The 9,905-nt window shown below is 46.1% G+C and overlaps 1 pseudogene; it reads right to left on the minus strand.

The window, feature by feature from the left end:
• Nucleotides 1–3,779: 3,779 nt before the first annotated feature.
• Nucleotides 3,780–4,723, minus strand: LOC117799328 (annotated as a pseudogene).
• Nucleotides 4,724–9,905: the final 5,182 nt, after the last annotated feature.

A 9,905-nucleotide genomic window follows, 5' to 3' on the forward strand; every position in this document is an offset into this window, starting at 1 on the left:
GTCATGATGGATAATCCTTTTAATGTACTGTTGGATTCTATTAGCCAGGATCTTGTTGAGGATTTTGACGTCCTTATTCATTAGGGAAATCGGTCTGTAATTCTCCTTTTTGTTGGGGTCTTTGCCTGGTTTGGGGATCAAGGTAATATTGGCCTCATAGAATGAGTTTGGTAGCTTTCCATCTCTTTCTATTTTTTGAAATACCTTTAGGAGAATAGGTATTATTTTTTCTTTGAATGTTTGGTAGAATTCCCCAGGAAAACTGTCTGGGCCTGGAGTTTTGTTTTTTGGAAGGTTGTTTATCACTGACTCAATCTCTTCATAATTAATTGGCCTCTTTAAAAAATCAATTTCTTCCTGTTTCAGTCTTGGTAGTTTATAGGTTTCCAGGAAGGCCTCCATCTCATCCAGAGTGCTGAATTTATTGGCATAAAGCTGTTGATAAAAGTTTCTAATAACCCTTCCAATTTCATTAGTGTTGGTTTTGACCTCTACTTCTTCATTCATAATTTTATTAATTTGGGTCCTTTATTCTTTTGGATAAGTCTTGCCAGTGGTCTGTCAATTTTATTGATTCTCTTAAAGAACCAGCTTCTAGTTCTGTTGATCTGCTCTACTGTACTCCTGGTTTCTAATTCATTGATTTCTGCTCTAATCTTGGTCAACTGCTTCCTCGTGTGTGGATTAGGCCTGTCCCTTGTTGCTGTTCCAGCTTCTTGAGGTGAGAATATAAAAACTGCATTTTAGATTTTTTCTATTCTTTTGAGTGAGGCATGGATGGCTATGTATTTCCCCCTTAGGTTGCCTTTGCAGTATCCCATAGGTTTTAATCCATTGTGTTTTCATTCTCGTTGGTCTCCATAAATTGTTTAAATTGATTTTTGATTTCCTGGTTTGTTGAATCATTCCTGAGCAGGATGGTTCTTAGTCTCCAAGTGTTTGAGTTTCTTCCAAAATTTTCCTTGTGGTTGAGTTCCAATTTCAGAGTGTTGCAGTCTCAGAATATGCAGGGAATAATTTCTGTCTTTTTGTACCGGTTGAGACCTGTTTTGTGACCCAGATCATGGTCTAGTCTTGAGAATTTCCATGGGCATTAGAATAGAATGAGTATTCTTTGGTTCTGGGGTGTAGTGTTGTATATGTATCTATGAGGTCCAACTCGTCGAGTATGGCATTCAAAGCTCTTGTTTCTATGCTGATTTCTTGCTTAGGTGATCTCTCTATTGCTGATAGTGGAGTGTTGAGGTCCCCTACTCTTAGCATATTTTTATCTCCATGTCTCTTTTTTGTGGTTAAGAGTTGGCTTGTGTATCTTGCTGCTCCCCTGTTGGGGGCATAGATATTTATAATTGTCATCTCCACTTGTTGGATACATCCTTTAAGAATAATATAGTGCCCTTCTGTGTCTCTAACTATAGTCTTTAGTTTAAAATCCAGTGTGTCTGATATGAGAATTGCTACCCCAGCTTTCTTTTGAGGTCCATTGGCGTGAAAGATGGTATTCCATCCCTTTACTTTAAGTGTGAATGTATCTTTAGGATTGAAATGAGTCTCTTTTAGACAGCAAATGGATGGGTCATGTCTTTTTTTCCAATCTGCAACCCTGTGGCATTTTATGGGAGCATTTAGGCTGTTTACATTGAGACTGATTATTGAGAGATATGATTTTAATGATGCCATGTTGCCAGTAAAGTCTTTGTTTCTATAGATTGTGACTTTCTGTTCTGTATCACTCTTCGGGCTTTTTTACTTTTCTAGAACCCCCCCTTAATATCTCCTGTAGGGCTGGTTTAGTGGTTATGAAATTGGTCAATGACCTGTGATTCTGGAAGGTCTTTATATCTCCATCAATTCTGAATGACAGCCTTGCTATATAGAGGATACTTGGTTGCATGTTTTTCTCTGAAAGAGCTTTAAAAATGCCCCCTCCCAACCCTTTCTCTCATTCCAGGTCTGTGTAGACAGGTCTGACATAATTCTGATACCTTTGCCTTGGTATGTGCGAGATTTCTTTGCCCTGGCCGCTTTCAATACTGTATCCTNCGAGATTTCTTTGCCCTGGCCGCTTTCAGTACTGTATCCTTGGATCTAATATTTGCGAATTGCACTCTGACGTGACGTGGCATAGGTTTGTCGTTGTTGAGCTTGGGAGGGGTCCTGTCTGCCTCCTGGACACCAATGCTTGTTTCCCTTGCTAGATTAGGGGAAGTTTTCAGCTACAATTTGTTCAAATATCTCTTCTAGACCTCTGTTTTTCTCCACTCCCTTGGGGATGCTGATGATTCTGACATTGGAAAGTTTCATTGAGTCAGTAATCTCCCGCAACCTACATTCTTGAGAATGGATTTTTTTGAGTCCAGATTCTATTTTAGCTTTTTCTTCTACTAACCCGTCCTCCATTTCGCTGATACGTTCTTCAGCCTCATTCACCCTGGCCGTCAGAGCCTCTAGTTTTGACTGCTTTTGGCTCATAGAATTTTTAATTTCTGCCCGATTCACTCTCATTTCTGCCCTTAGAGATTCTATATTTTCATTAACTTTTTCGTTAATACTTTTGTCAAGTCTACACGTCATCTTGACCATTGTTACTCTGAATTCCATTTCTGATAATTTGGTTACATCCATATCCATTAGTTCTGTGGCCGAGGCCACAGACTAATTGTCTTTTCTTTGCTGTGGGGGATTTCTCCTTCTCGTCATTCTGATGAGGAGAGGTTGCGGGGTTGTCCACAGCAAAAAATTATTGACAGGGACCCAGGCAGTGTGCCCTTGTTTTATAGGGATCTTACCGATGTTGTGTTCTTGACTTTTCAGCCTGCCTTCTGGGGGAGGGTACTGCCGCACCGATACTCAGGCAACCCTGTTTGGGTAGAGTCTCCCTGTCCCCTGCGAGGGGGGATGGGTATGGGCACCCTGTGAGCCAGTATTTCCAGGAATTTGTTCTCTGGCAGCTTTCCCTGTTGGTTTGCTGTGCCTCTTCTGAGAGTCAGAGCAGCAGTGGCCGAAGCTCAGCCTCTCTCAGAACAGAGGGATCATGGACCATTCTCCACTGATGATCTGGCCACTTTAACTCTGTTTCTGTTCGTGCTGCTCAACCGTGCAGCATCCCAGGATGTGTGCCCTACACCTGGAATCTCAGCCCTCACTTCCAGGGCCGGCGCGTCTCTGTCCTTTGCATTTCTACACCACCAGCCACCGGGAGCCCCAGCGTGATCCTGGAGCTTCCAGTCTCAATCTGGTTCCAGTGAGCACACTGGAGTTCCATGAGAAGTCTGGTCACGTGCATTCCCTGGCTCATGGTCTCAGTCTGCTCTCTCATGGGTGCCGGTCCATGAGTCTGCCCACTCCCCCGTGCAGGTGGCTACCACCTCCTGGCACCCTAACGCAGGGGCTCCCTCCCCCTTCTCTTTATCTTCCAATATCTGTGCACGGTTTCATGGCTCCCGGCTTCATGCCTCAATACTGAGCACTGGAGATGTTCGTTTGTAGACATCAGATGTATCTTCCTGCATCTCATGCTGATTCCGTGGATGTTCAGAATGATCTGGTACCTATCCAACTTGACTCAAGGGTACAACTGAAAAAGGGGTCCCCTACTCCTCTCCCATCTTAATTCCTCCCTCCTATTTGGACAGATTAAATCTTGATCAAAACTTTCTGGGGCACTTGGGTGGCTCAGTTGTTAAGCATCTGCCTTTGACTCAGGTCCTAGGAGACTTATTTTTTGCAAGGCATTTCTTGGATGTGGAGCACCAGGCCTCTTGAGAGCCTAGACATTGTCATTTTTTCCCTTTCCCCTCCAACCTCCCCATGAACTTGTTCAAGGCATTCTTCATGCCTTCATTCCTGAGAGTAGAGATGATGGGGTTCTGCAGAGGGGTCACTGTGGTGAAGAACACAGACACCACCTTGTCCTTCAGAAGGCTGGTGGATGGATGGGAATAGAAGATGCAGTGTCCCAGGAAGAGTGTGACGATGGTGAGGTGTGCTGCACAGGTGGATAAGGCCTTCCGCCTGCCTTCGGAGACCTGCTGCCTCAGGCTCACCAGGATGACTGCATAGGACACCACAGGGACCATGAAACAGACCACCGAGATCAGCCCACTGTTGGAGATGATGAGGATTTCAATGATGTGGGCGTCCATGAAGGCCAGTTTGATCACCTGAGGCACATCCCAGAAGAAGCTGTCAATCTCATCAGGACCACAGTGGGGCAGCTTGATGGGGAGGGAGGTCAGTGATACAGAGTGGATGGTGCCCCCGTCCAGAGGGCCATAGCCAGCAGCACACATACTTTCCAGTTCATCACTGTCATGTACCACAGGGGTTTGCAAATGGCCACGTACCAATCGCAGGCCATGATGGTGAGGAGAAAGATCTCGGTGCAGGCAAAGAGGTACAGGAAGAACATCTGGGTGACACAGGCCTCAAAGAAGATGAGCTTCTCTTCTGACCACGTATCTCTGAACATCTTGGGTACAGTGACCGTGGAGTGGCAGACATCAATAAAAGATAGGGTACTGAGGAAGAAATACATAGGGGTATGGAGCCGGCGGTCATAGATAGTCATTATGACAATGAGGATGTTCCCAATCAGTGTCAGGACATAGGAAGTGAGGAACAGGGCATACACAGTCATCTGCACCTTCTGATTGACAGATAAGCCTCTAAGCCAAATGTATTTCACGGAAGTGGTTTGATTGAGTAGGTCCGCCTCTTCCATTCTCTTTGTAGGACTCTCTGCAAAGAATTAGGGAAAAAAAATAACACAGCATCTGTATCAATCATCTGGTCACTTAATTTCTTCTGTGTTTGCTTTTCCCACCATCTGGAGTTTATGGTCCAGTATCTTACTTTAAAAACCCCATTCAGCATCTTCAATTGTGCTGCATACACAGTAGGCAACACACAGACGTTTTTGGAAAAATAGTGCAGAGAACCATGATTCCCCAAGAGATATAAGGCAGCCTTGGAGAGCGGAGGGTTTATATTTACTCATAAATCTTTAGCAGAGAAGAAACCAGAATTTTTCTACCCCAAGCCAGTAACATGTTCAAAGTTGTACACAGCCTGGCCTTGAGCATCATTTTCTCTATTGCCTGTTGGCTGCATTTGACTCGTCCAAAGGACTTCCACCCCTGTGCGCTCTGCTGTGACGCCCTGGGACTGTCATGGCAATGACCTGGTCTGTGGCCGGTAGATGCTTTTCCACAGTTGGCTGAACAACGGCCAGTGTGGTTGGGGTATCTTAGAAAGAGCTGAGAGTTTTCCTCATTTCTTCCTTTCCTCCCATCCCCTCCCTTCCCCTCCCCTCCCCTCCCCTCCTCTCTTTGTTTGTTTTTTTCATTTTATAGATAGAGAAAATGAGGCAGAGAGAGGTAAAGCAACGGGCTTAAGTTCACAGAGAATTGCAGTAACAGCTGTGTCCAGAGCACAGGCCTCCTGAGTCCTGGCCCAGGCTCTCTATGCCACCATTCTGACCTGAATCGTTTATGTGACGGTTGGCGTAATTAGGGCGCTAAGTGGAATGCGTCTTGGTGAGCTGCCTCTTCCTCTGCTAGGTGCACCCCACCAGCCTGGTTGGGCATCTGTGGGGAGTCTAGTCTCTCTTCTCTTGCTTGTCTTCATGTCACGGCCTGGCTGCACAGCCTTCCAGGGGTGCTCACCCATGCATGCCGCTCTCTTGGTTCCTGGGGCCCGCTCATCCTGTGCTATCTTCTTCCCATCACTGATCACTACTGGAGAGTTCGCTCATTCCTCAAGGGCAGGCTCTCTGCCAGACAAAGGAATCAGCTCCACATTGCTTATGAAAAAGGACTAGAGAACTCTTTCTCTTCTGCTTCTAGTTATCTCTTCCTTCTCCAGCATTTCCTATTTCTCCTCGTGCTGGTCTTCTGCAGACAGTGGCCCTTTTGATGGTCTATATCAATAGAGGGAAGATTAAGGTAGTGTCAAATTAGGAAACTAGCAAAGTAGAGTCATGGGAAAAGAAGGTATTTCTGGGGCAGGAGAAGTCTTTTAGTTAACATTTGAATTAAACTCATGGTGTTTAGAGCTTAGATTAATATTTATTGTAACATCTTAATGTAGTGATGGATTAACTTTACTCTTAAGCAGTTTTTCTTAGTGAGGGTGCCTGGGTGGCTCCGTTAGTTAAGCGTCAGCCTTCGGCTCAGGTCATGATCCCGGAGTCCAGGGATTTAGTCCAGCATCTGGCTCCCAGCTCAGTGGGGAGTCTGCTTCTCCCTCTGATCATCTCCACTGTCCCCTCTCATGCTCTCTCTCACTCCCTCTCTCAAATAAAGAAATACAATCTTAAAAATAGAGATATATTTCTTAGTATTCACTTGAAGCTTCTGCTCTAGAAAGCTACTTTGTTTCATTGTTTCATTGTTTTCTAGATTTATTTATTTTTAGATAAAGAGAGAGAGAGTATGTGTGTGAGTGAGGGGGGAGGGGCAGAGGGAATAGGAGAGAGAATCTCAAGCAGATTCCACACCTAGCACAGAGCCCGCTAGGGGGCTTGATCCCACAGCGGTGTTTTCATACTTGAGCCAAAACCGAGAGTTAGATGTTCAACCACCTTAGCCATTCAGGTATCCCCAGAAATCTATTTGAAAAGTTGAATGATTTACATCTGTTCCCTTTTTAATTTACTAATCAACCGAAAGGATGATTGCAAATTTGAAAACTAAAGAACTGAGCAAATTTGAAAACTAAAGAACTGAGCAAGAATGGAGCCAGGGGTTTATTTTAAATTAATCTGGAGAATTTCACCCACACAGAGTGTGTGGATGGAGAACTAGGTCTGTAATGAAGACTTGTGTTCCATCATCATCACTTTTTTTTTCTATTTCTTTGGAGTTGCAGGAAGAAATGCTTTGAGAAATGGAGATGTGCCCAACTGCAGTAGAAATTTGGTGTCATTTTATGTTGAGGACATGGTGCACAAAAAGAAAATCTAATGTCTGTGGCATACGCTTCAGAAAAATGTAGGAAAATAATTAAGAACAAAACCAGAGTAAGACAGAGTAAGACAGAGTGTCTGTAAAACTCACCCTGGGTTGTTTCTGGTGCTCCCGTCCCCTCCAAAGAGAACTGAATTGGTAGTTTCAATGTCAAGTTTTGATAGTGAATTATTTTCCAGTGGAAAGAACTAATCAGACAGATTTAAAGTTGGGCACGTCAGATAACCCTGTTTACCTTGATTTTTCCATAAACATGGCCAGAGCCCTCAAAATTCTCCTGGGTCTTGTTCAGTTTTTGGTGATCAGTCAGGGTAAAGACATTTGGTGATACTTTACCAGAAGTGCTCCAGTGTTTTTGCCAAATTTTACACCTTAGCGCCTATGTTATCATCGTTATTAGTATGTAGAGCATGTAACTCTGCCTTAAGATTTTCCAGAATTGGTTTCCAGTCCGCTGGAGACGTGGCATAAGAATGGTGTATTTTTTTGCACTTTTTCAGATGATATTGGCAGCGGAATGATTCAAAGTCTCTATCAACCACTTTTATAGGCCATGCTAGCTTACCAGGAGATTTCTAACACAAACTGGTCCTAATTATTCACAACCAGTGTGATGGAGGCATTGTTTCCTTGGCAGCACACTCTATGGGTTTACGTTTTATATGGCTAGCTTCAGACGGATTATTCTACTGAGTACTGAAGGGAAATGTGTACAGAAGGAGAGCAGCTGGGGCTGGCAGCTGCAGGGTTGGGTGGTTTTTTGGTTTTTGTGTGTGTGTGTATGTGTGTGTGTTTTACCTGAATTGCATAGGTTTTATCTCCTTGGGACCTTTTAGGCAATGTCATCAGCTTACCCTAGTCATAGTTAGAAAAAGTTAATTCTGTGGGGACTAAAGGTACAGACTTTGAAATTGTCACTAGGGGAATTTAAAGGGAAAGCAGGGCTTCCACATCTAAACCTTTAGGATGTGTTTAGACGTGATTAAATGAACTACTACTCTGTGCTAAGTATTAGGTGAGGGGCTTTCATGGTTTCTCATGTAATCCACATACAAACACAGAGATGAGGCATGGGCCATGGAGTTAAGATTTTAATCAGCTCTCTGCCAGAGAGGTCAAGGGTTTGGCCTTGAGGGTCAGGTTGTATGAGTGCAAATTCTAGATGTGTAAGTTTGGGCAAGTTCCTTAACCTCTCTGGGCCTCAGCGTCTCATCCATAATACATAAATAACAATGGTCATTTGTTTCTTAGCACTCTTGAAATCTTTGCAAAGCCCGTGGCACTTAGCGAATATGTTGCTTAAGTTAATGCAGTTACACAATATGCAATTCAAACCAACAAGAAAGCCAGCACCCCAGAAGAGCCAACTCCTTTGGCGTCACTATTCATTGTTTTGTCTACAGTGAAAATCTAGTGCTTTAATGACCCTTGGCTTTCTCTGTTTAGGTATAAGAGCTTGGTTGTTTGAGTTGGAGAATGAAGAATCCCAAGGGAAAGACTACAGATCATACTTGGGGTTTTTCTTTTCATTTTTACTTATTTAAGTAATCTCTACACTGGACATGGAGCTTGAATTCACCTCCCAGAGATCAAGAACCACACACCGTTCTGACTGGGCTCGTCAGGTGCCCCTATACTTTGAGTTTGAATTTAAGATTGAATACTTCTGGTTAAGATGGCGGAGGAGTAGGGGACCCCTTTTTCAGCCAGTCCCCTGAGTTGAGCTGGATAGGTACCAGACCAGCAGGAACATCCACAGAATCAGCCTGAGATGCAGGAAGATACATCTGGATCTCTACAAATGAACATCTCCAGCGCTGAGTATCGAGGTACGAAGCGGGGAGCCGTGAAACCGCGCACAGATATTGGAAGCTAAACAGAAGGGGGAGGGAGCTGCCGTGTCAGGGCGCCGGGAAGCGGTAGCCACCTGCACGGGGGAGCAGACAGACCACGGACCCGCACGCTTGAGACAGCAGACTGAGAACGGGCGCTCCGGGAGTGCATGTGGGATGGCTGGCGGTTGGTGGGCCACCTCCACGGGGGAGCAGGCGGACTCGTGGACGGCACCCGCGAGACAGCAGACTTAGAACGCGAGCTCCAGGAGCGCGTGTGCAGGGCGGCTGGTGGGCCACCTGCACCAGGGAGCGGGCGGACCGCGGACCCACACTCTGGAAACAACAGACTGAGTCCGTGAGCCGGGAGAGTGCGCCACCAAGCATCTCACGGAGCTCCGGAGCGCCGGTGTGCTCACTGGATTGAGGCTGAGGCCGGGAGCTCCGGGAGCGTGTGCGGGGTGGCTGGCGGCTGGCGGCTGGAGGGCCACCTGCACGGGGGAGCAGGCGGACTCACGGTCAGCACCCGTGAGACACCAAACTGAGACGGGGAGCTCCGGGAGACCGCACGGGGTGGCTGGCGACTGGCGGATGGCAGGGTTGGAAACACAAAGGACAGAGACACGCCGGCCCTGGAAGTGAGGGCTGGGACGCCGGGTGTGGGGAGCACAGCCCGGGATGCTGCAGGGTTGAGCAGCACCAACAGAAACAGAGTTAAAGTGGCCAGAACATCAGTGGAGAACGATCCGCGATCCCTCTGTTCTGAGACAGAGGCTGAATTTCAGCCGCTGCTGCTCTCTCAGAAGAGGCATAGCAAACCNGACTCTCAGAAGAGGCATAGCAAACCACCAGGGAAAGCTGCCAGAGAACAAAAGCCCAGAAATAGCGGCTCACAGGTTGCCCATCCCCATCCCCCCTCGCAGGGGACAGGGAGACTCTACCCAAACAGGGTTTTCTGAGTACCGGCAGGCAGGACCCTCCCCCAGAAGGCAGGCTGAAAAATCAAGAAGCCCANACGGAGCACCTGAGTGGCTCAGTCACCAAGCACCTGTCTTCGGATTAGGGTGTGATCACAATGTTCCGGAAAGGAGTCCCTCATCGGGCT

This window comes from Ailuropoda melanoleuca, unplaced genomic scaffold, assembly GCF_002007445.2.
Source record: "Ailuropoda melanoleuca isolate Jingjing unplaced genomic scaffold, ASM200744v2 unplaced-scaffold4723, whole genome shotgun sequence".
Classification (NCBI taxonomy): Eukaryota; Metazoa; Chordata; class Mammalia; order Carnivora; family Ursidae; genus Ailuropoda; species Ailuropoda melanoleuca.